At 38.0% G+C, this 26,484-nt stretch overlaps 2 long non-coding RNA genes across 6 annotated transcripts in view; both read left to right on the top strand.

The window, feature by feature from the left end:
* Nucleotides 1–26,484, top strand: part of LOC142405924 (uncharacterized) — a 757,404-nt gene that overhangs the window by 116,597 nt on the left and 614,323 nt on the right. The gene's annotated exons all lie outside the window — the stretch shown is intronic.
* LOC142406722 (uncharacterized) overlaps nucleotides 1–26,484 on the top strand; it is a 98,321-nt gene that overhangs the window by 29,126 nt on the left and 42,711 nt on the right. Inside the window, exon 2 of the long non-coding RNA XR_012774678.1 lies at nucleotides 22,620–22,740. This is a non-coding gene — a long non-coding RNA (uncharacterized LOC142406722). The remainder of the gene's footprint in view (nucleotides 1–22,619; nucleotides 22,741–26,484) is intronic.

Raw genomic sequence — 26,484 nt, 5'->3', positions numbered from 1 at the left:
AAAGAATTGTGTGGATCTACCAAGAACAGATACTGATCCAACTGAGCAGCTTGCAAATATATGCTATGCAACGTTATATAGAGCATGGAATCACACTAAGAGTGGATTACTGTCCCATTAACCCTTTGATTTTATTTGCTCCTGTTCATTTAAAAGAGTCTGGTAAAAGCCTCTGGAAGGAGGTGGAAGTTGCTTTTTCTCTTTGGGAGCTACTGAACTTGCTCAGGGTGGAAAAGGCTTAAGTGATTAGAGGGTAAGGCTAGAGGAGAATTTCAGCTTGCAGTTGGAAGCCTGCACCTCATGCATATTGAGAAACTGCTGCAGGCTGGGAACCAAAAGCCAACAACGTTGGAGATGGTAGAAGCTACTTGGGATAGTGGCTGCAACTCAAAAAAAAGATCCCTGAGTTAGCTGGAAGAAAGGCTTCCCCTTCAAGGCAGCAGTGTGGAGTGCTTGTCAACCCTCCTCTGCTTTCCCACACTGCTTAGACTTTCCTCTATTTAAAAGTTTAGAATTTTTTATTCAAATAAGCTTTTGGGCTTTTGTGTTTTAGGAACCTTTCAGTCTTTTGGGGGAGGTCCAGTCACAGTCATCAGTCACCATGTGACAGCCTAGGAGCCAAGTCATCAGTAAGATTGCTTGTGCTAACTGTGCACGTGGGTGTGGGCAAACTTCATAGTTTCTAAAGCTTTGCCACGAAGCACAAGCTTGTTGGAGGCAATGAAGCTGGTGCTCAGGCTCTTTGCCTCAGTCATAGACCAGCGCATGATGCCTGGAACTAGAATTCAAGTGAAGGCAATGATGAGGCAGGAGAACTGCAGGCAGGGGAAAAGGCTTTATCTGTCCTATTCGCACCTATTTCCTGCTGCTCTGTTATAGCTCTGCTGCTGTACATGATCCCAGTGGAGCTGAAACATGAAAGCCATTGAGCTGGTGAACGTGAAGGGCTAAAACACTCTTACATGTCTCAATAAACTGGCATCTTAAACAGATACGTAGAGAGGAATATTGGAGAGGAATGGTCTCCATCAGTGATGGAGGGAGGACATAGCAGCAGAGCTTTCTGGAAGGTCTGCTTTGTAAACACTCCTTGGTCCCTCAGTCCCTTAAAAATTACTACAGCAGTACCCGAGCTAAAACAACGATCCTTTTTTGCCCAAAATTATAACCCTTCCTTCACTTGAGACCCTTAAGGCAATTGTTTTTTGGCAGGGCTTGACAATTTGTAGCGACATTCATTGCAGATATTCATCTACCTATCTACAGTTTACCAGAATCACTGACAGCAGTGAGCCTTACAACTAGTACAGATGCCCATTTATCCTCATTGCTGAAAGCTATCATTTACTGTTTAGCACAAAAGAAGCAATGTGTCCCGATGAGACTAGCAGAGTTCTAGCCATTCTGTGAAAAATTGATGGTTATCAGCAATCTTGTCTTTAACTGGAAGAGATTTGTGGTGCTACAGTTCCCAGTACTACTAATGAACAAGTCTGAGTATTAGTAGAATACTAATTAGTAGAATTATTTGATTCATGCCCAGAAAGATGGATTATGGCAGTATATAATGAAAAATGGGAAATATAATTCACAGATATCTTGACAGTATTTTTTTTTATCCCCATTAGAAAAAGAGAGGGCTATTTCTTTAGTTTTGCTGTCTTTCTTCTTTTGCCTTAGTCCCTCCCCCCTTCCCTCCTCCCTCTCATCCACTCCTCCACCTCTCTTTTATCCTTCCTTCCCTCTTTCCTCCCTCTTGAGTACCAGCCCCCCATGTTTTCCCCTTAAAATTTATGACATACTAGGTATTGCTTGTGTCCAGTTTAAATTTGGCTTCTGAGATCTAGTATGTAATGCAATGATAAACCCACATATTGGCTATTTTGCCAGTTTTACTAGTACTGAATCTGTACTAAATTGTTGCATTTCAAGGTTTGGGTTTTTTTCCTCACACTGCCATTGCACTTGCTTTCTTTGAAAGGTATGCTATCATTTTCAAATGCACTTTGTAGTGCAGATTTGATTTCTTATGTTTAATATTACAGGATTAATTAATTGTTGGTTAGTGCTATGTACTTTACATATGAGGTTTCTCAAAGAAATTTCCCTAGGTTGTTCTATTCAATCATCTAGTTTACAGTAAGCAAATTAGTTTCCATCAAAAGGATAGATAAATTTTATAAATATTTGTTCCATCTCCTCTGTCTTGCTTAGTGCATGGTGGGATTGCATGTGCTTTCATTTATTCAGGATTTATCCAATTACTTGTGACCTTCCTGCATATTTGTCAGGCATTTTAGCTTCTGGGTACCATCACCAACGGTGAAGCCCTGTATCTCCACATCTCTTAAGTGAGCCTTAATTTCTAATTCTTTTCCAAGTGTTGTCAAAAATCCTGTATTCTCTTAAGCCTTGTACATTAATGTGCTAACAAAGGCAGTTCAACTTGATGTCTATTATAAAACTTAGGGTGTTTAAACAGTAGCTGTACTTGTGGTGGAGAGCTGTTCAGCAAACACATCCAGAATGTGAATTCAGTTCTTCTCCTTTCTAACTCATGTAAATCCACATATTATAAATGTATACTGTGTTTTTTGCCTCCTTAAATTGACATATAGCAGTGGTTTTCTTCTTACTTACCTTTACATGTAAGGTTTCATTAAGAAAATATTACCTGACAGTTGGATATTTGTGGTTGCTCAAAAAAGTTCATTCTGTACATCTGGAATGTGACAGGCTTCAGTAAAAAAATTTTCAAATCCTATGCTTGCCCTTTAGAAAGAGTTGCATCCCTAAGATCTAAGGCACAAATCATCAAAGTTAATTAGGCCTCTAACTGCCCTGGTTTTCTAATGGAGTTAAGGGCTTAAATTACTTTCAAATCTGCTCCTAACTGTGACAAATTTCAGTCCAAAATGTATAAGGCTCTCTATAGCAGAGAAATTTGGTTACAGAGTGTATTAGCAACATTTGGCTGAGAACAGCCATGTTATGCTCAGTAGCTTTCAAACCCTGAAGCAAAGAAAATTAAGTTAGGTACAGAGTTTGTTACAGGATGGAGGGAGATGAAAATAAGAAGAGGATGAATATCAGGGAAAATTTGTAATGCTAAGAGATAATGTATGTTGTGAATATAATGAAAGCCCTTTGATTTGGATATTAAGTGCTACATAATAGTTAGAAAAGCTATGGGGAACTGTCCTGTGTCTACAAAAAAATTGACCAGGCTAGCTAGTAAGTTTGTTCCATATCCAGTTTCTGTGATTAGATAACAGTCCTGTAGATCAAAGAAATAAATTTGAACTTCACATTATGCAAAATTAGACTAGTTACTAAACCAAATTTTTAAAAAATCTGGTTTTAGGGTGATCATTAGTCTAATGTACTTATTTTTATTGTGGAGTACAGACCTTGATTTCCCATGTAATAATCTGGGATGCCCTCTAGCTGATTTGCAAGCCTCAGAGTAATTGCATTTTAAGTAATACATTAGAATGGAAAGAAAGATCTCTCTTCTCTGGCAGGTTTACATTTTTGCAATTTAGAAGATAGTTTTTATCCTTTACCTAAGCACACTCTGCTCCCAACAGCTGTAAGAGTATAAACTGATACAAAGCTATTGCCATCTTACAGCCACAAGACAATTGCTGGTGATAGGTTAATTTCTAATGTCACTATCCTGAGAGGCTAAGGGGCACTCATGCATTGTACATCTTGTTACTACATCTTGACCTGCAGTTTCCATGCATCTGGCATTGCATTGTTTAATTTTTTTATTTTAAACAGCTACTAGTTTTCATCACCTTATTGAAACCCCAGATACTGTGATTTTGATTTAAGCATAGCTTAACAATGTTGTGAGCACAAGCTGGTGTAATGTAACTGTTGTTTACTGTGATTCCTGTATTGACTCTTTTCCAGCTACATCTCAAGTGAATCCATAAGGAATAAAATAAATTCTTCTCACACGTTACTGTCTTCTGTGGGCTTCTAAGGTGTACAAGCAAATCAGCAGCCATCTTTAGTTTATTGAAAATAAAACTTAGAAGCTGTGTAATCAGTCTTGAGGTAGTGGAGAGAGCCTGTGGCAGTGATATCTCGTAACTTCAACAAGAAGCACAAATCTTTTGCTGAGTGTATTGGCAATAATAATTGGGGGAGATTTGGAATGAATGTAGCTGTAAAGGCAGTCTTACAAAAAGTAGTCAAATGCTTCTTTTTAACAATATATGCCTGGTGCTAGGTATCTTTTTGTTTTATGCAGCTACATGAGGATTTTATATCTAAGATACTGTTTTTTCAAGTAATATTGAATTTTGCAGTCATTTCTTACAGGTAACACCAATTTTTTTTATGTTCATGTCTGAAACTCCCAAGAAATTTTTTACAGTGGCGATCCACAGAAATCTAGTGTCTCCAGAAATGCTTCAGTCCAAGTGGAGATAGCAATGTGTAGATTAAGGAAGAGCAAGGAAGTGCTGGGAGTAGCCTGCATCATTTTGGCAAGCAACAGGGTTCCAAGTAGAATTTAGCCTCTTGATGCTCAGGCATCTCAATCGTCATCAAGATGCCTGACCATCAAGAGACTTTATTAGCTAAGGCAATGCTATCCCTGGGGAGCAGGTGAAGGGCTTCTCATTTGATTTTAATTTTTGTATTCACAGAAACTCTGCTTCTTCACTCAGAAACTTTGAAAGAAAAGTGGTAAAAGCAATTTTAAAATTAAAACATTTGCAATGCTACACTAACATTTTGAGGGAATTTAGAAGGTTAAACTTTCATAAACATAATTCTCCTTGCTTTCTGCTTCTTGTATGTATTACACTTACTGTGGCACTTGCCTTTAATATTCCATTTAGTTCTCCCTGAACTTGAAACTTTTTATCTAGCTAAAATACTCCTTAAAGTAAGCATTAAGCATGCCTGGTTTTAGAGTGTGTATCTTCATGTTCCAGTTTCTTCTCAGCCTTTAAAGAAATACATTTTTATGCAAATTGAAGAAAACTGCTCAAGGTAAAAGTTCAAGAGTATCTAATGTGTTTAAATATTGATGAATTTTCTATTGCAATTTTTAAAATGTGCCTTTCCAGAGCTTTGAGGTGCATGCACAAATCAATTTAAAAGCACACATAGAATATTATGTGAAAGCATGGAAAGGGAATCTTCAGAAGAACTATCAGTCTGAGGAAGACTTATTCTCACTAGCTAATTGAGAAAGGTATGGTACAATATAAAAGAAATACCTCCATTTGTCTTTTCGTAAACTTAAAATTGAAAATGGAAGGTCTTAATTACATTTGGCATAAGTAGTAGAACTGTATAGAAATCCACTGCTAAAGCTTGGTAGCCTTTTCAATAATGCATTTTCATTCATCCAGTATAATGCAGTATAATTAAATGGCTCTTTAGACCAACAAAATATTTTGCTTAAAGGAATATTTTATGTTGAGGAGAAATCAGTGAGAATAGTATGCCAGGAGAGCATAGTTAGCTTAACTCATTATCTCAATTCAGAGTGGAAGAATACCTGTAAGACTGCAGCTGTTAGGGTAACGTGGGGCTAGTCCAAATGTCCTTGTATACAGAAGCCTTTTAGGGTTCAGAAGATAACTGGCATTTAGGGTGGAAACTTAATCTTTGCTCTGGAAGTACTGTCTTCATCTAGAAGCAAATGTTGAGAAAGCTAGGCAATGGTTATGGTGCTACTGTGCTGCATGGATTTTACTTCCAAACTGTGGCCTTCATTGTTCTGGATTAGATATTCTCTTAAAATACATAGGATTATTTTGTCAAAGTTAAAGTTATGGATATTTCAGAGCTATTGCCCATTAAAAAATGTGTAATTAAACCAGCACTTTATTACCAGAATTTTAACACAATTTGTTGATATGCTTTATTACCTCTTGATGTTAGATGATATTCTGAAACAGCTTGAAGCTCACAGTTTAGCTGGTGGTGAACATCAGGAGAATATCCATGAATGTATTTCTTCTGTGATACATATTTATACAGTCCAGAGTCACTGCTCTGAATTAGTTTGATGATTGGCATATACATGTCAATTATATCAAGCACAAGGATGTAATTTGTCCTTATCACTGAATAACATCCTTGTAGATCTCCCATTATGTGCCTCAAATGAGACAATCAGTGTATCTTATGTGAGGTTCCAGGTTTCCCACAGCATAATATGCAGTTTTGGGAAATACATCTTGATGAGCCTGTCTCTAGGATTGGGTTCACTTTTTAATCCTCTAAGACTGTGTCTATACTAGTAGATTAATCAGAGTCAACGAGCATTTCTAGGCACTGGAATGTGATTGTCTATTCCATTAAACTATTCCCATGTTCCCTAAATGTAAATTAGCTAATCCCAAACAGTTTCTTGGCACAGCTCAGGGTTTACATCACTCCAAGGGCCATTCCCAATCCTCAGCTTGCCTTCAGCAATCCCTGTGGTGGAGACTAAAAGAATTTACTATCATAGATCCAAGCTACTCCATGCTACTTGTACTTAGAGAAAGTTCCTGGACACACTTAATTAACTAGTGTAGTATGGACATAGCCCTGACAGTCTTCCTTACGCAAGAAATTGAAAGTGAAGGAAGTCCTCATTCTGTACAAACGTCATCTTTTCTAGAAAGCATAGGATCTACATGAGAGCCTTTTCTACCTTTTCCATTAGTTAAATTGGACTAAAACTCTTGTATATTCCTACTGTTAAAATAAAAACGGTTCCTTTTAAACAAACTGCCTGCAGAGTGCAACAATAGCAACAGAGAATAAATAGATCCCAAAAATCATCAAATCCAAACTCTACCACTCCTATGATGTAATGAAGTATAACTGGTGAAATCAGTTTGATGTTAAACTATGCTAATTGAATGGCATGAAATAATATTATTTGGATCAGAAGAAAATGAAAGACAATAGATTCCTCATGCTTTTGACTCACAGGAAGTATAAGGCTTAGAAAAAAATCAAAGCTTCCTTCAGAACATCCTGAGCTCGTGGAAAGTGTATTTCTTACAAAATCATTCTGATTAGAAAACTCCTGTCCAGCTCTTCCTGTGATGTATATGTACCAAATACCTGTTCAAATTAAATTCATAGTTCAAAATGTCTCCCTCTTCAGAGCCTTTCTGTAGATAAGAGATTTTCAGAATATCAATAAAATATATTCATGCTGCATTATCTGAAGTTATTACTGTGGGATTAAGGTTTTTTTTTTTTCTTTTGGTAGGCTTTCCTAGGATAAAAGTAAAGAGCAGATGATTTAAAGCCAAGATTACCATTAATATATCTGTGTGTTCATATGTGTATTTATACACAAATTGTGTGAGTTAAATTATGTGTGTGTTTATATTAATTTAAAAGAGTGTATTTTAAACATCTAGTTATTTTTTTCCCTTCTGGGCCAGAAATGTAGCTATTACCATGCAGTGATCCGAACAGCCATCTAATTGCAGATCTTCTAAAAAAAATATATAATTCTTTAAGGATGAATTTTGTTAGGTTCAGCAATAGAGAAATGCTTTATATCTACATGCATGTATAAATAATTGGACGCCAGTAGATGGTGCTCACTGTGTAGTATAGTCCCTGGGGTTACTAAGACCAATAAAATTTGTTGTTGTGCAATGAAACCAACGTCTGTGCAACTCTTTACAGCTACTCTGAACAGATGGTACGAATGTTCTGTCTAATTTAGTGTGTAGTACTAGCTTGAATACAGATTCATATACCACATGAAGATTTTTGAGGGAGTCCTTTTGCTGGCAAGAGAGAGATTGCTACTGCTTTTGTGGGTGGCAGCTTGAAGTAAACATGGTGGCACAACAAGTAAAGGTATATTAGAAGGGATTCAAAGGACAAAATATATGAAGGAACACTCTTGAAATAGCAGATAACTAAGGCCAAGAAGAAGAAAATAAAAGATACCTACAGTGGGTTGAAGGGAGAAAAGAAAATGATAGGCAAGGGGTTACAAGATTGAAGGAAATGCTGCTGGAGATGGGAAAATAATTTGAATAGATTAAATAAATTTGAATATGGAGAAGAGACATGGAGAACAGAAGATATTTAAGAAAATTAATAGAGAAATATGAAGAAGTTAGTGCCAAGAGAGAATAATAGGTGCAGAGAAAATAGTCAATATGGGAAAAGGCAACATGCAATGAAATTACTAGGTGTATGACTAGAAAATAAATATTATTGATCTTTTCATCTCACATGTGCCAATACCACATTGGCATAAGGTTTGAACAGGAAGAGCGTTCAAATGCCTAGCAGTTCTTGAATTCAACACACTGACTTGTGTTCCCACTTAAAAATTTGGGAATATTAAATTTCTTTGGTTATTCTGATTGCAATATCTTGGGGTAGGTCTATCTGGGGCATTGCTTTGTGCCAGTCTCCTGGCAGGCTGTTACGTTTAGAAGCATATTGTAAACTGTGCTGTTGTCTCTGTGTGGCCATTTGCTATGCTGTTGCCTTTAGCTGTGATGTGAGGCCCAGTGACACTGCCTGGTGTCGCACAGAAACACTCTGGTGACTGGACTGTGCCATGAGATGCGTTCTCGGACTAATGCTGCCTGCCTGGCAGTAAGGTTAATAGGTGTAGTACATGGCAGATGGAGACCGCTACCGGTTTACTCACCTGGTCTCACTGCGGGCACATTCCATTTTTCTATGGTACAGCTGTAGACAGAAGGGTAACTGGGCTCAGAGGACTTCTGTGCAGAAAGCTCCTACTGAGAAGAGGGAAGTAGAGAGGGAAATGAGTAAGACCTTCTTGCTCTCTTCCAGCAGTTCGCCAATAGATGGTGGCAGAGATCCTTCCTTAGACCACCCACAGCCAACTGCTGGTTCTCTGCTTCCCAGTCCTGTGGGGCTGAGGTCGTGACATAAAGGCAGCAAAGTATCTTTGCATCATGGCATGGTGGAAAAAGTGACGAAAGAGAGGGAGATGGGATCGTGGAGAGCAGCATTACAAGATCTGAGAATGTCAAAGCTATTTGTTAGAGCTGGGTACACTGGAGTAACTCCATGATTTGGAGAGGTAAACCTAACAGAATTTCTATTTAAGACATCAGTTGTGTACCTAGAATCCTAAAACTTGCCCTGTTTAGAAGAATAGTGTTTAGAAGTTAAAGAAAAAAAAAAAATATCATTCTTAAACTCTTAATTTTAATGCAGTTTTAACAACTGTTTCCATGTCCTGCTTTATAAGAAATTAAATTAAGCATCTATAAAAAGAAACTAAAATAAGTCTAACTGACCTATGAAGCAAATCAAACTGTAAAACCTCATTAATATTGCTTATTAGAAATTAATTTGTTAGAATATCTTTAATCCTACTTTATCCACCAACCCATTATTTACCTTTGCTTTTTGTGTATATCTTAAAAATTGTTAGCATCTAAATTTAGTGAACACAACTGATTACTCATAAATTTATAATGCAAACCAATCTGATATATAATTCAGTCTGTTTAAGGTGCATAATGGTGTTTAGCTGTAGCATCCCCAGGATCCTTAGCCATAGAAACAGAGTAATCCTGCTCTGAACATGGAAACCGCGTGCCAAAGATATAATCTATGATTTGTCATCTTTAACCAGTTTCTACCTCTTACTAATAATTCTCTTATTACATTATGAATTACATTTAAAATATTGTAATTTTTCTTACGTTTTGTTATTTATTTAGCTAACTTTTGCACAATTTTGTGCATTTAGCGGTTTCACACGATTATTTTGGAAACAGATGAGCTAGCATGCACATACCACACCATTTAAAATAACGGTGGTTATTTGCTTAAAACAGCGCTGCAACTGTCTGGCAGCCCATTGTAGGCCTAGATAGTGTTTTGAGGACCTGTAACTATCAGCCTGGTCACCCTTTAACTCAGTCTAGGCAGGTGTTATGAAACAGAGTTGGACACCATCCCACACTCTGCAGAGACATTTATAGAATCGTTTAGGTTGGAAAAGACCTTTAAGATCATCAAGTCCAACCGTTAACCTAGCCATCCACCACTAAGCCATGTCCTAAGTGCCACATCTACACGTCTTTTAAATACCTCCAGGGATGGTGACTCAACCACTTCCCTGGGCTGCCCGTTCCAACACTTGGCAACCCTTTTGGAGAAGAAGTTTTTCCTAATATCCAATCTAAGCCTCCCCTGGCACAACTTGAGGCCATTTCCTCTTGTCCTAAAGCTTGTTACTTGGGAGAAGAGACCGACCCCCACCTCGCTACAACCTCCTTTCAGGTAAGGTCTCCCCTGAGTCTCCTTTTCTCCAGGCTAAGCATCCCCAGTTCCCTCAGCCGCTCCTCATAAGACTTGTGCTCTAGACCCTTCACCAGCTTCGGTGCCCTTCTCTGGACACGCTCCAACACCCCAATGTCTTTCTTGTAGGGAGGGGCCCAAAACCGAACACAGTATTCGAGGTGCAGCCTCACCTGTGCCAAGGACAGGGGCACGATCACTTCCCTAGTCCTGCTGGCCACACTATTTCTGATACAAGCCAGGATGCCATTGGCTTTCTTGGCCACCTGGGCACACTGCTGGCTCATATTCAGCCGGCTGTCAATCAACATCCCCAGATCCTTTTCCACTGGGCAGTTTTTCCAGCCACTCTTCCCCAAGCCTGTAGCGTTGCATGGGGTTGTTGTGACCCAAGTGCAGGACCCGGCACTTGGCCTTGTTGAATCTCATACAATTGGCCTCAGCACATCAATCCAGCCTGTCCAGATCCTTCCACAGAGCCTTCCTACCCTCAAGCAGATCAACACTCCTGCCCAGCTTGGTGTCATCTGCAAGCTTACTGAGGGTGCACTCGATCCCTTCGTCCAGATCATTGATAAAGATATTAAACAGAACTGGCCCCAGTACTGAGCGCTGGGGAACACCACTTGTGACTGGCCACCAACTGGATCTAACACCATTCACCACAACTCTTTGGGCCTGGCCATCCAGCCAGGTTTTTACCCAGTGAAGAGTACACCCGTCCAAATCATGAGTAGCCAGTTTCTCACGGAGAATATTGTAGGTGCGTGCGTGGTGTGAAGTGCCAGCATCCAGGCTTGAGGGAGGCTGACTCCTACTTCAGCTCTGATTCAGTCCATCTTTCCCGAGTGTGCCTCTTGTTAAGGATGTAAGTACTCCCTTTGAAATCAATGGGACTATTCACGCACTTAGTCAGGCATGTACTTTAAGTAGATTGCTGAACTGGGACCATTCTGCACCATCTAAATGACTATACACTCTTCGGGACAATGGAAAATCAGTCTCACAGTTATTTTAAAAATGACTCAGAAAATGATTATATTTGCCTTCAACTGTCTTCTGGTGAAAATGAACGGTTCAAGCAAAATATGGGGAATCACTACTCACAGTTCTGGAAAAACAAATATAAAAAGTTTTCTTGTATCGTTTTGACGATGTTACACTTGATTTGTGATGCTGTACCAATAAAGTTAAGGAAGTGAATTGTTATTCTAGCATTGCCTGTTTGGAGCACAATAAAGAGACTGATTTTCTGTTTATGAAGTGCTTGAAAGAAAAATAAGTGGTGATTATTCATGTTTCATTCTTTAAAAAGTCAAATATAACAGAGGAACAAATTGTGTACCCTCTGTAATTCTAAACACCTGCTGATTTTCAGTACTACTTTTCTTTCCCAAAGAATGTACAGCTCAGTCTGTACAGAGCTCTGCTCTGATTTCTTGCAATGGGGACTGTATATTAACTCTTAACAGGGATAAAATTTGATCTAGTAAAAACTCATGGTGTTTTCACAACATAAATGTTTTGTTAGTAGAATAAATAGCAGATCAAACATAAACATAAATATAATTTAAATCAGAGTTCACCGCTATGTTGACTTAAACCAGTCAAATGATTGTTATCAATGGTCCCTGATCACTCTTACCAAATGTAGCCTAGTGCGGTATGTAACTGGAACCTGGGGAAAATAGCATAATGTGAAATACCTGAAATTAAGGACCAGGGTGGTCTCTCTGTATCTACTAGGCTCCAGGTATGGACTCTATTGTCTTGGGGTAGCAGACTTTACTTACCAGTTATGTCGGCCTGTTTTTTTATGACTCTGCATTCATTTTCCTGTTTCATTCCAGCCTCTGTAGTTTTCTCATCCAGCAAATCAACCTGCATAATTGCATGAAGGTCAGGTTTTGTTTTTATTTTTCTTCAGCAAACATTATCTTTCTATTTGTATCATTTTACTTGGTAGCTAATGCTTTCCATTATACTGGACAAATTTTTATTTATAAAATCCTCTTGACTTGTTGAACTGCTCCCACCTCTCTCCTTAATTGTCCAAATACAATTAGAGGTCTGGATGAAATGAATCACCTTGGCAGAAATTCAGCCAGCTTTATTGCCAAATTCAAAGACTGACTGACTGGGGAAAAAAATGGTATATTGGCACTCTTGATTTAAAAACAATTTAAAATGTGGCCGTGTGTGGTATTAATTCCAGCTGAAACCCTGGAGGGTGATTAATTAAAATGTATTGTTGTAAATCCGTTGTGATACGCTCCAATACTAAGTGTGCGAGGCCAGACTGTGGTTTAGCATATGTATTCTGGAAGAGAGTAAATTATCAGTGGTCTCTTTGCATGGCCTTCTACAAGGAGGAGAAAATGGGATAGAAGCAGTATCTATCCCATTAGAGTATGTCTATCTGCTATTTTTTCTTTTCTTAGAAGTGGCCAAATAGTAGCAGAAAAGAGGAAGGAGCAAAGACTGCTAACCAATATGTTTGGATTGAGTCAAGAGGGATGTGAAACTGCTGCGAAGTGGGGTCTATAGCACTTCAATTAACTGATAAGAAAGGAAGGCAGGCAGGTCAGAAAGCATCCTCCTTTTTTCCTGTGTCATTCTTTCTACCCTCAGGATGTCACCTGAGAAGGTTGTTCCGGCTGTGCCTGAAGTTTCTGCAATACCTTTCAGAGCAAGAGTTCAAGCTTGGGAGAAGAGTGGGGTGCACCAGCTGTGCTGCCCAGGGAAAAGTAGGTGCCTGCTGGTGGAGGTGTAGGGTCATGAGCACTGCCAGGACTGGAGGTGGCTGAGGCAGAACAGGGAGAGCTCAGCAGCTTTGGCTGTTATGGAGGGTCTCTGTTAGGGGACACGGGATGGGGAAAAAGGAATAGGTGGGAGAAGATTTGAAGTGAAAGGTAACTTTGGAATATTTAGGAGAGCCAGAGCAAAAGGAAAACCGAAACTCAGAGATTTGTGGTAAACAGAGCAGGGGGGAGGGGAAGCTTTGGGAGGAATGAAGAGATTCTCTGCAGTGGATGGGACACATAGGGAACAGTTCTCTAGTTAGTCAAAGGGACAAGAGGAGCAAGTTATCTGAGCATTCAGGTAGAAGGGGCTTGGAATGTCACCTGATTTGTCCTGTGGGAATATTAGGCTGGTGGTAATATCTCTTTCACCCCACCTCATCCTCTGCAAGAAATATGAAAGTGGTAAGTGAAGAAAAGAAAGCCTCTTTCAAAACCACAATTGGTTTCCTAAGGCAATACAGTTGCCTCCACATCTACTGTGATGGTGCAGTCTAGCCCCCTGCTCTATATTCTCACCCCTTTCTAGAAAGGAGAGCTTTTTGTTTTGTTTTCCTTTAAATGTCTACTTTTGTGTTTCAGTAATCAAGAAGTCATTTTTCAGTTAATATGCAACTGTCTGTCTTCAGGCCAGACGCCCTGATCTGTGCACAAAAACTTGATAGCACCCCAATCCTTGAAACACCACTCACTGAAAGCTTCCCACTGAATTCAGCTTAATCTTTAGCAGGATATATATGCACAAGCCAGAAATTTGTAAAGGTGCATGTCCAACCCGGAAAGCCAAGCCACAAGTAGCAAGCATAACAATGTTTGCAGGATGGATTAAAAAAAAAAAAAAGAACTTGTTGTCAGAACGCTTATACAGAACAGGTTCAAAATAGAACTTCAGCTTTCAGTAGTTTTTACTAGATTTTTCTTTAATAAATGTGAACTAAAATGTTTTAAATATCTTCCCATCTTTTTTCTTTTTCTTACAGCTGCTTCTTTCACACTTCTCCTATTCATAAACATATGATGAAAAAATAAACATATGATTTGGTAATTGCCAGAGGGTGTCTTCATTCTGATAGCTTCCTTAGAGGCTACATTCATCTTCCACCATTTTTATATTCACAAGCTAAAAGATGATTGTAGGAGGTGTTTCAACTGTGGAAAGAATGCTCTCCCATCTGTGGCAGTATACAAAAGTGTCTTCTTATAGAAGGGTTGTTTGGGGTTCTTTCCGGATACATAGATACCAAGATGTGTAGGTTTATTGAGGAAACATCCAAAAGTGAGGAGAGATTGTAGCGTAATTGCACATCTTCCACATCCTACATAAGAGATATGCTTCAATAGTACTCCACCTGCTCTTTGGTATGTTTAGTGTCCTATGAAGATTTCATCTGCAGTTTCTTTGTGAAGGGTGTGTATAGAAGATGACATTAAGTTCCAACATTTCTGAGTTTCATTTAGCTCTGTTACCCATTTGGAAAGCAAGATGCTAGTGTCTGCTCATCTTTACAGAGTTTAGATATGAGACAAGCTAATCAAAATAGACCAGAGGAAGAAAAAATCAGTAGACTATTTAACACTTACCTGAATTCACTGTTAATTCCACTTGCCATTTAGACAATTATGAACGGTGTAGACAAAGTGATGGATAATATGGAGGAGTGATAGAAAAAAATTACCCCATGTACTTTTTTGTGGGGATCTTTCAAATCATTTCAGTTTCTATACACTTTTCTCCTTCTTGGGAAAGAATGAAAATGGCATTACCCAATATATTTTTTTTTTTTCAGTAATGGGAGGTTAAATTGCTGATCTAACTGTACCATAGGTGAAAAATAATATTCTATGAGCATTACTTTAGGTTGGTAAAAACTGGTGTAAGATCATTAATTAAAACATTATTAAAACATCTTATTTTTGCATATTAACCAACACCTGCATATTCATAAATGCAGTCCAAATGGTTTGATTTTTACAGTGTAGTGCTGAAGCAGGGACTTCAGGTTATTAGTTTACAAAATGTGTTTCTGTGATGAGACTCAGAGCCATGTATGACAGGGTCTTCATGGGTAGCAGAATTTGGAGTAAGAATATAGCAACAAAGATTTCATTGTCCTTTTTCCCTTTCAATTTTTAGTGTTTTTCATTCCACCTTTTTTTTCTTAAGTCAGTGAGACTGCAAAAGCAATTAGTTGGACAAGATGAAGGCTTATTGTTTTGATTTACAAACAAATTATGATAGCCTAGATAAGGCTTGGAGAGAAAGGTAGATTACAGGACCATTAAGGAAGGCAGATAACTTCAGTTGATCATAGAGATCAGAAACATGTTAGAAGCTAGTGTCCCTCGATGTGAGGGAGCAATGGTGCAGCCATTCAATATAAAGCTTTGGCAGTCAGACAGGAGAATCAGAACTGGGACTTCTGCGTAGTCTTCAGATGAGGGGGGTTACACTGCTGCGGTGCTTTTGGAAAGCTGGATTTCAACCCAGGGGAAGGGGCGGGGCACCTTTAGTAGTTTGGGATGCATCTACAATAATGCATGTGCTCTGTCTCTGTCTTCTGAGACCTGAAGAATTACCTGTTGTTTCTGCATTTCCTTTTTAAAATCTTTTATTGAGCCATTAGAATACATAGTATGGACCATGTTTATATTTAAATAAAGGCCCCATAACCGACCACTAATCTTGCAAACAGATGAGCTGTAAAAATGTTATCTGCTTAATTACATATGCTTCGTGTGTCAGCAACAAAATTTTAAGAGGAGGTTGTCTGCAGGGTGGTGAGCCACAAGTGAGAGTTCTTGAGTATCTTACTGATCACAAACTGTACTTTTTCTTCCACAGTTGCAAATAAAGAATATTAAATTCAGTGATGTTAACCAGACTGCTGTAGAAAGAAAGGACACATGTATAATCTGGCACTTCCTGATTATTGATTCCTCAGTCACAGATATCAGAACATCACTTTATAAGAATAAAATCAGAAAATATTAGAATCAGAAAAGCACTTTAATACTGTTGTATCTAATTTTGAAAATTATATAAAACGCTTCACATTAAAATCCTGAACACATATTTAGGTGGCCACCAAAATTAAAACTTATATTAACTAACTGTGAATCAGCCTGTTCTCAAAGAGATGCTACAGTTAATCAGTAGTATTTATTCACATCTGAACCTATCTTGCAGCAATCAACAGCAGTTCAGGCAATGTTCAAGTTCTTCAGGAATCTGTATTTTTTGGAATCAAGACCTGTGTCTTGAGTGGTAAAAGCATGGGGAGAGGGGAGGGAAGTTTAATTCTATTTTGTGTGCTTTTATTTATAGACATCTTTGCCTTTGCATTTTTTAGGACTGCTACTTCCATTGCTAGTGCTGTTAGCCTTGCAGACTTCATCACCAAAAGAGAGTTTTGGTTGAAATTAGAATCTCCAGTTGTTAGCAAACTTATCTATGATGACCAGCCTCTGGAGAGGTAAAAAACACAGAGTTTTGCTCATGGTGTAGATAATTTATTCCATCCAAAATTAACTGTACATACCTGCTACTCTGTTCTCACATCTATGGAAATGCCTTAAAAAAGTATTTCTCTGAGGCTAAAAAATCTTAGAATCAATAGAGCAACAGATTAGTTGCAGCATTAATAGTAACTTCTAAATGCATTTAGTAACAAGGTAGAATGTTGGACTTCCTTGGTAGTCTTATTTGCCTATAAATATCAATAAAGTAACTTGCTACAAATTACGCTACAAATTGTATGCTGAAACAATGTATGAGCACCATTATTTTTACATGTAGTGACAAATGTGTTCTACTTTAGCAAATGATTAATACTAACAATTTGGATGTGTTTTCAGTTGTAGAGGCATATAGCAAGTATCATGCAGCTGATTAGAGTGGAGTTAGCCACTCTTGGAAGGCCAGCAGGACATTATTTCACAGTTGTCTATAAACTGAATACTCCAGTAAATTGGCAAAATAATACTTACCAGCCTAGGATAATTACTTCTGAAGATCTGAAGAGATTGGGTCCTTTCAAGAACTGATCTGGACAGACTTTCAAGAAGTAGAATTTCTTTACAAGTAAAAATCAGTAGTTTAAAAGCTAGGCAAAACTCAGACTGCCATATTCCCTGCTCACTTGTGTCAGTGGCTTGTTCTCTGCTGATCTGCTTCCTCACTACTGTTTGTTGGCCGAGGGAAGGTGATGGCAGCAAGGGGCAGAAGTCATGGAGCTACAGCAAGACTTCATCAGTGCTAGTGTAAATTAGCTTATTAGTCATGGATCCTGTCCTGGTTTCGACTGGGATAGAGTTAATTTTCTTCCTAGTAGCTGGTATAGTGCTGTGGTTTGGATTTAGTGTGAGCATAATGTTGATGACACACTGATGTTTTAGTTGTTGCTAAGTGGTGTTTACACTGGTCAAGGACTTTCCAGCTTCCCCTGCTCTGCCAGGTGCACAAGAAGCTGGGAGGGGGCACAGCCAAGAGAGTTGATCCAAACTGGCCAAAGGGCTATTCCATACCATATAACGTCATGCTCAGGATATAAACTGGGGGGAGCTGGCCAGGGGGCAGCAGTCACTGCTCGGGGACGGGCTGGGCATCGGTCCGCAGGTGGTGAGCAGTTGTATCACTTGGGTTTTTTTTTCCCTGGGTTTTGTTTCTCTCTCTTGTTGTTTTACTTTTCATTACTTTTTTTCCCCCCCAATTATTCAACTGTTCTTATCTCAGCCCACCAGTTTTCTTACTTTAGCTCTTACGATTCTCTCCCCCATCCCACCGGGGGGGGAGGGTGAGCGAGCGGCTGTGTGGTGCTTAGTTGCCGACTGAAGCTAAACCACAACAGAGCCGCAGCCTCAGTGCTGTAAGTATTGGAGAAAATTAAGACTTGAGGAACATTCCCATCTTAGTAGGGGGTGAATTGGTCCTTGGAAGTGACTTTTCCTGGCTAATTATACTGGGAAAATTAATGAGTAATAAGACTGGACATTTAATTAGCAAAAATTAGGTGACATAAATTTCATCCTAGGCATAGAATAAGAAGAAAATTGAAGTAAATGGGGGAAGCAATGATTTATAGTAAGGGAGCAAGAGAAGAAAAAAAAAAGGAGTCATAAGACAACATACTCTTTATTGATCGGGAGCTTTGCTTTTACTTTCAGTGTTCTTCCATAGTTTTTTTCATGTCATTTTCATTTTATCAGCAAAGTGATAATGCCTGATGTCTTAGGCCTTCAAAGTCTGTACCCTGCCACAGTTACCTAAGGAGGATAACCTGTGCATAGGGGTCAGTACTAGTGGGACAGCTAGAAGCTGGGTTTGCCATTGGGTTTGTTTAAAACAGCACTGGTGTTGCTTGGATTTGTCCCTTTTTTGACTCTGGCTCCTGGTTAGCTGTTAATTTCTAAATTTGGTTGGGTCCGGCTCTGCTGCAGTCTGAGCTTGGTCCTCCACTAAAGAGGGGCTTCATGGAAACCCACAGCCCTAAGGGCTTCCACTCTTTCTACAGGTTGAGATTGATACAGATTAGAGCAGAAGGAGGTTTTTACTCATACAGGGAAACAGACCAAATCACAAATTAGGTCTAAACAGCTCAGTAAAATCACAGGTAGAACAGGATTTCCTGGTTTAGTTGCAATGCCCTGCTGAAGTCTAAATAAAACATAGTGTGAGGATGTTATACTAAATTGTTAACCTGAAAAAAATTCAGTAATGCTTTTAAATTCACCATTTCACACTTCATGGTAAAGTCTAATTGGAGATGGTAAAGTCTTGACAGGAAATCCAATGCAAATCATCTGTTTTGAGTGTTAGGTTGTTTTTTTTTTTCATTTAGAAAGAAAATAAACACAGGGTTGGTAGAGGTCTGAAAAAAGAAAAAAGCTGTGATATCATCCCAGAGCTCTGCTTTTTCCCTAATTCTGACTGTACCCAGAAAAACGTTTATCTGCTGTAAGTGTCAAAATGACACTTGAAATGACAATGACAATTTGACAATAAAATGTCTTCTACCCAGTCGTTAAATTACTGCTTTCAGTAGTATGGAACAAAAACCTAAGGATGAAACCTATCTCTGAAAAATATCACAGTGTTCCAGCCTTTTCATAAAACTCTGTATATTGCTAAATATTGATAGTATGCTTCAAATATAAATTTCCAGGGAAAAGCTACTTCTTTTCTGTGAAGTCTGCATACCATGGGTGTTACTCTAGCTGTGGTTTTCCAATAGCATCATTCTCTTTTGGATAAAATATACCTTTATTGCTTCTCTTCCTCCTGAGTTTCTTCACATCAATCTCAGTTCCTGTGATAGAAGTTAAGATTAGTGCTTGGTGTGTTTGCATGGATGAATTAGTTGATACCCAAGAAAGTCCTGATTAGCTCTGGTCTATAACATGCTCTCTGGTCTCTGGCACATGCCCTTACGTGCCAATGTCCAGAGATCTAACTCAAGTTGTCTTTGATTAAGATGCACAGGCTGCATAAATTCACATCAAGGCTTATAAACTGTGTGAAAGTTACTGTCATTTAGCAGATAATATCTGTGCTAGACTGTCATTGCCAGATCTTCCATGTCTTTCTTTGATAACTCACTAGAGAAAGAGAACAGCTTTCAGCTTTACCACCTCAGGTTGAAACCATCTTGTTGTGAAGAAATGAGTTTGCTTAGGTTTTCACACCTGCTATAACATATACCATGCAATTATAACTTGTTTTTTGGAAAGCAATTGGCATTTCCAAAGACAATAGTCATAGGTTTCTTGTAGAGGAAATTCCATCTTAAGGTAGTATTGACTTATCTGAATTATCTGGGTTGGAGAAATCATTATGATTTTGAGGTTCAGCATTCCTGGCAATATTTCCAATATTTCCTCATTTACACTAGGGTGGAAAGAATAATTTCTCTGCCCATCTTTCACAGTCATCCTGTCTGTCCTAACAGAAACCGGGAACCTAGCATAATGTGAAAATAATGTCCGTAATGTCAAAAGACAAGAAAAAAAAACAAGGTTCAATTTCATATGGAATATGTTCTTATCAGACTGTATCATCCATTCGTAGTTAAAATAAACTATACCGCATTGGGGGAAAAAACTGTAATACTTCAACAAAGATTACCTAAAAGGTCTTGTGAAGATCTCAAATGAATCAGCGTTAGCTCTCATGGAAACATATCAGCATATTCTGAGAGTTACTGCCAAAGATTCAACTACTGCTATCAAAAAACAAATCTATATTAATTTATTCAAGTGCTTACAGTAAATTTTAACAATTCACTGCAACTGTTTCCATCTAAATCAAACCACTGAAATTGGAATGCTTCAAATTCTTGCTGCTTTACACAAACTTAAATCAAGGTATAGTTGAAAAAGATACTTAATATTTTCAATCTTAAATCATTCCGTTAAATAGCATTTCCATCAGCAAAAATTTTTCCACTAAAGATAAATGCTTTAGGTCTTTCTATCTGTCTGCATTTCTTTTCTGTTAATGTTGCTGAGATTATCTTGTTCAACTACGAAGAAGAGCTTAACTGTGGAGTTTCCTTTCTTGCAACATTTTGTGTAACAATTCTTTTAAACATTTGCATTTTTACACTTAAACACTGAAGTTTCTTTTTTTTATTAAGGGTATTCAATAATGAAATGATCAAAATATTTCTATATTTAATGAATATTGTTATTGTTAATACGTAATTGGATTTTGTATTCCAAACTGAACCACTATGAGGTTTTGAAAAATAGTTACCGCTTTATGTTTGTATACCTTTCAGTTCTTGTATTTTTTTTTTTCTTTTTGAGCATTCACTATAATACCTTAAGACACATGTACAAAAGAGAAATATCCAGCTACCTTCAGCCCTAATAACTGAAGGATAGAGTTAATATAAAAATGCAATCCCTTTGTTCCCAGAGGCAGTGGTCTGTATAAGGCTTTGGGCTGCATTCTTAGCAGGAAAGGGTTTAGCCTGTCAGATTGAGGGTGGCACCAAAGAAAAGCCATATTTTTAAAGGGTCATCTGTTTATTCTTGTTTGCCAGAAGTACCTACATTCTGTATATAGTGGCAGAGAACGTTAGTTTTACTGTGATGCATCAAAGGTTAGAGAGAAAAAAAGTTGGGGGGGAGCATCTGAAATAGTTTGTATGTATTAATTATTTTTAAATAGAAGGTGATTGTTGAATTTCATCTACCATCGTATTTCCCAATCTTGAAAGGTCCTGCTAGAGCTCTTCACAGTTAGCCTTCATTTTTGTGATCATGAATGATGTAATGTCAGGTTTATCCCCTCACTACTCACCTCATTTTCCTCATCATTTTATGAATACTCTTGACTGCAGAACTCAGTGGGCATTCACTCCTCACTTTGTGAAAATTGCCTTTTAATTTCTATCTGTTGTTATCCCATCTTCAACTAGTTATTTATTCAAGGGAGTGTGCTTTTCCTTATCTTGCAACAGCTTAGTATTTTTTAAAGATTTTGTTAAGTGCCCTGTGGAAATATAAGTTGACCAAACTCACTAAATTTGCTCTTGTTCTGTCCTTGTTTACTCCTTTAAAGGACTCCAATAGATTTGTAAGGCAGGAATGTCCTTTGCAAAAGCAGTATTCCTTGTACCTATCTTAAAACTCCTGGACAGCAGTTTAAGCCTGCTTCTTCTGTGTGTTGCCAGTGAACACCGAGAACAGTTTCTTTTTTTTTTTTTTTCTACTTGCATACCACTTTGAGGGTTTTTTTTAAGACTCTTTGGTCTTAAAAAGGTTTTTCCTTTGATTAAAAGATCTTCTATCCCTGCTCCCTTTTCTCTATGCCTTTGTTTGCCTGTTTTCTGATTACCTATGTAGTGGAGAAAGCAATGGATTCATTGCATCCACATTCTCCATTGTCTTTAATACCCATAGCAGGGAATAACTCACACAGAAGAGTAACAGGTCATTATATTCCCTTATCTGACTGCAAGTTAACTGCCTTACAGTGAAGTCCTTAAAGAAAGAGAGCAGTTACCTAAATGAGTTCTGTATTTAATTTCTTCTTGGTCAGTCTCCCATTATGAGTGTATGTCAGGTTTTCCACAGCATCAAAGGAATACTGATCCATTTAACGATGCAATAGTCTATAAAGCAGCTGTCACAGCAGTAAGGGCAACCATTTTAAAATCTGAGTTTGTGTATGCTGATGTGAGCCATTAGTCTTTCAGCCCATTTTGTAGTGTTTAATAAGTATAACCTCAAGTTATCTTTAACTGGTGAGACTGCAGCTGTCCCTTGTACTATTCTACCTCTCAAGAACTTGCACAGATGCTTCATTTAATTGCTGACCTTTGTGCTGTATTTGGAGCTCTTTGTATCTTAGGAGTCTAAGGAAGGAGTTGGAGTTACCAGCACCTCAAAGATTTGGGCTTGAAGTAATAGTTTTCATTCTCTGAATTTACCTTTTATTCCCTGGTGATGATATTAGTCAGTATTGAATAGTCAGTGCAAAGGTGTTGTACCAAGCCAATCTTACTTTGTTTTCCTTCTCAGTTGAGAAAATATCATCAGCCAAAATCAGAGCCTGGACAACATTTGATCAGTCATGCTGTCTCCTGCCAAACTGTACCTCAAGCTTGAGAGAGAACAGTTAATTAACATGCACTGCGAACAGGTATTGTCCATTTTCATTGATCCAGAAAGTATGTGTTGAATGGGTGAAGAAGTGACAGAAAACATATCCCAGGGTTGTTTCCTCCCTGACTCCCTCCCCTTTTGCATCCAATTTAGTGAGTACTATTTTCCTAAATTCTAATTCTTTGTTTCATTTATATAATTTTTAGTAAGTACTAATTTGCTAAAATAATTACACAGAATGTATCCTCTATACATATCATTGGGTTACTAGGGAGTTCTGATGTATTTTGGGACATCCTTAGGGAACTAAAAAATGCCATAGGATTTCATGAAGAGAATATTATCATTAACACATTCCTAATTTGGTCCCTGATTGGTTTTAATCAGAACTGTATAGTTATTGTAGCATAGTATATTAAATGAAAGTCTGCTGGGTACTTCACATTATATCACAGTGGGAAAATAGTCTCAATTTTCATAAAATAAATTTTATTTTATTCATTAAACATGTAAGTAGTTTACTTGTTTTCTTTTGTTACTGTATTACTTATTTATCACATTTTCAATGAGACCTCAGGGGTATCCTTTCATTAATGCAAATTTTATTTGGAACAGAACCATTTAGTTTTACTCCAGGATAGGCTATTCCTAAACAGGACCAGATATAATGGGATATGTAATAGCAGAAATGTTACAGGTACCTTCAGAGCTCTGTTTCCCTGACTACAGTATCTAGGACTTCCACGTACAGAACAGGTTGAATGAAACACATGCACTTGCATGACCATATGTCTGTGCTGGGAAAAAAACATTTCTCCAAATCACTAACAAGAAAAGGAAAATTGGTAGCCAAAAAAATGTTTGTCACAAGTAGCTGTACTATCCTAGATATTGTCGCATCCAGTCTCATCAGACAAGCAACATCTAGGTGTGCAAATGTTGGGTTGGGAAATCCCTAGGATGTTTTGAGGAAAACAAGGTTGTGATTGTGACTGAACTGTTATCGAACATGGGACTGAACCAACATTTCTGCATAGCTTTAGAGTTTATTTTGCTTCCTCTGTAGCAAATACCTAGAACACTGCAACAGTGACCCTGTCCTTAAGGTCATGGTGGAAAGAAGAGGGAAAACGGCAAGAAGCCCCCAGTCATTAAATCAAAGAAGAAAAAACCTAATTGCTAGAATACCTAGAAATTAATCTGATATGAGCAGAGTATGGTGGCTATAAAGGAGGCATTTAGGGCCTGTTGGTGCCATCAGTGCCAGGTGGCTTTCAAGGTTTTTAATCCGGACATTCTTTCCCATGTGTTGAATTGCTGCTTGATTTGATTCTGTATCATTCTCTCCTTCAGGCCCTTTACGTCAGCATCGCTCCATTTTCCCTATTTGCTTCCTTTCTGTGTTTTCATAGCCTTTTATTTCTTTCTTTTCAGTCATTTCCCCCCTTTCTGTTTTACCTTCATCTAATTCCTTCTGTCCTACCAAAACCTCACCTCAGGAAATAAACAAGTGTGCACAGCTGCCAAAACAAAACAAAAAAGAAATCACACACTCCTGTGAGTCTGCCAGTCTTTGACATTGCTAATTCATGTGAGACTAAAAACCAGGTGGTCATATTTTTCTTCCTGTGGAAATGCTGTTTTGCTGTTGACAACCAAAACTTTGAGGAAAGCAAGCATTCCTTGTACAAACCTTCATGGAACCTCAGTTCCATCTTTTTCCCAGTTAAAAGCAAGTGATCTGTAATTATTCTCTTAAAGCACATTCTTGCTAAGATAAATTGAATTCTTCTTGGCAAGCATGTCTATTTTTTATGTGGTGGCATAGACTTAAGTCAAAAAGCCGTAGTTAACTACAGGAGTTAACCTTTTCTACACGGTTTTGTGGCCTCCATTATCTCCACTGTAGTTGTGGAACAGCTATGGAAGGTAGGCAAAGATCCCAACATACTTTTTCTTCAGGAAGTGTATCAGTCACTGATAAAATCAAGCGGGTAGATACTAGTTATTTGAGTTTCACTGGTGGAGGTATTTGGCAGTCTAAAAGGGAGAGAGAAGACATCTGGATACCAGTAAGGCAGCCTTCTGGCTTTGAATGAGTTCTGCTGGATTGGACCGGACTGGACTGGAGTGCGGTTCAGCGACAAGAACTAGCAGAGATGGGCTGGGTTGGGCTCCCAGGTAAGTCCCATTTGCTAAGCAGTGACAAGAGTGAATGATTCAGGCATAGTGAATTAGAAGTCAATCATCTAGCAACTTACACAGGTTAGACAGTGGCTATTCAAACTGTTAATTGGACTGGGCAATATTAAAACTTGTGCTTAGGTTCTAAGTTATGATAACAATAATAACAACATCTTCTGGTGAGCATACTTGCGGCATTCCCTACATAGCACAGGCTGATGGAATGTCTATTTCGGTTATTTATGGGATCATGATATTTCTGGGATCTTTGCTTTGCCAGAGGGAGTGTATGCTGTCCATCAACAACAGCATTTTTCCAAACTCTCAAGGCTACCATCTTAAACCAACCCTATGATGAAAGAGGACTGAAGGGCAAGTTCTCTAACTGGCATGATCTACATGTTGAATGGATCCCTATTTTCAGTATCCCTAGGTGAAACACTGGAGAACAATAACTAATAATTCAAACTCTGTCAAAAATGTTATCACACAAGGTTGACTTCCTGTGGCCATTTAGAGCTGTACAGTGCTTATAGTCTGAGCATATTGTAGTGTAAAAGGAAGCATGTTGTTTCTGTAGATATTTCATATTGATCAAAGTTCTCTGTCCTGAGGGATTCAGTTATTTAAGTGATTTTCAGTGATTTTTCATTTTGATAGGAGATATGCTGTATTGCTGTTTTCCTCCTCCTGTTTATCTGTGCATAACGATGAAGGATTTAGAGCTGTTATATTTCACTTGTATGAGATAGCAGTTTGTTTTGGAGACAGTACTCCTGGACTTTTTTTAGTCTTTATTATTACTTCTTAATAAATATTAGATACAATCTGAGACAAAACTTACAGAAAATGTTAATTGTGAAGACTAATCAAAAATTAACCTTGAAAAGTAACATAAAAAAACAACTCTTAGTGACAGGTAATAGTTTATTTGCTGTTCTATTACAAGTTTTACCTAAGACTTACTGTGAGATCAGGAAAGTACCACTTCTGTTCCTTAGTTTCTTGTTTGAAAAAACATTTAGTGCTTTCAGGTATGTATTAAAAAAGAGATAAGTGTTGCTGGAGTAGAGAGAAATAACAAAGGAGGTAGACGTACAAAGTAAATGCTCTTACGGGGCAGGGGGGGAAGGAAAAAAGCTGTCTTCATGATATAACAGAGAAAGTATTCTGAGATGGATCTTCAGTTGATTTAAGTTAACAAGGTTCTGTTGGGTTTATGGGTCTGGGTCCATTTATCCTTGTTGAGGTGAACTATGAGATATATTTTGGCCTGACTAGGTTATTACTTCACTATAAGAATTAATATCTCTAGAAAACTGTCAAATTTTATTTAGAAACAAACAAGTGGAAAAAACTTGGTTAGAAAATATATATTCTTAGTTAAAATAGACAGTAGGGTCTTGATTCTTGTGGCTTTTTTTGGTAGGATCTCTATTGTCAGAGAACTAATGTTTTTCAATGGCATCTTAGTATTTTGAATAATCCCTCAGCTGATCCTCACTTCACTATAAGTTAATATGTGCTACCAAATATAGGTTTGTACATGCAAATAATTAAAAATCATTGCTGTAAACTGAGAGCCAGCTGCACAGCA

Source organism: Mycteria americana, chromosome 2 (assembly GCF_035582795.1).
Source record: "Mycteria americana isolate JAX WOST 10 ecotype Jacksonville Zoo and Gardens chromosome 2, USCA_MyAme_1.0, whole genome shotgun sequence".
Classification (NCBI taxonomy): domain Eukaryota; kingdom Metazoa; phylum Chordata; class Aves; order Ciconiiformes; family Ciconiidae; genus Mycteria; species Mycteria americana.
This window is presented reverse-complemented; position numbering and strand designations above follow the sequence as displayed.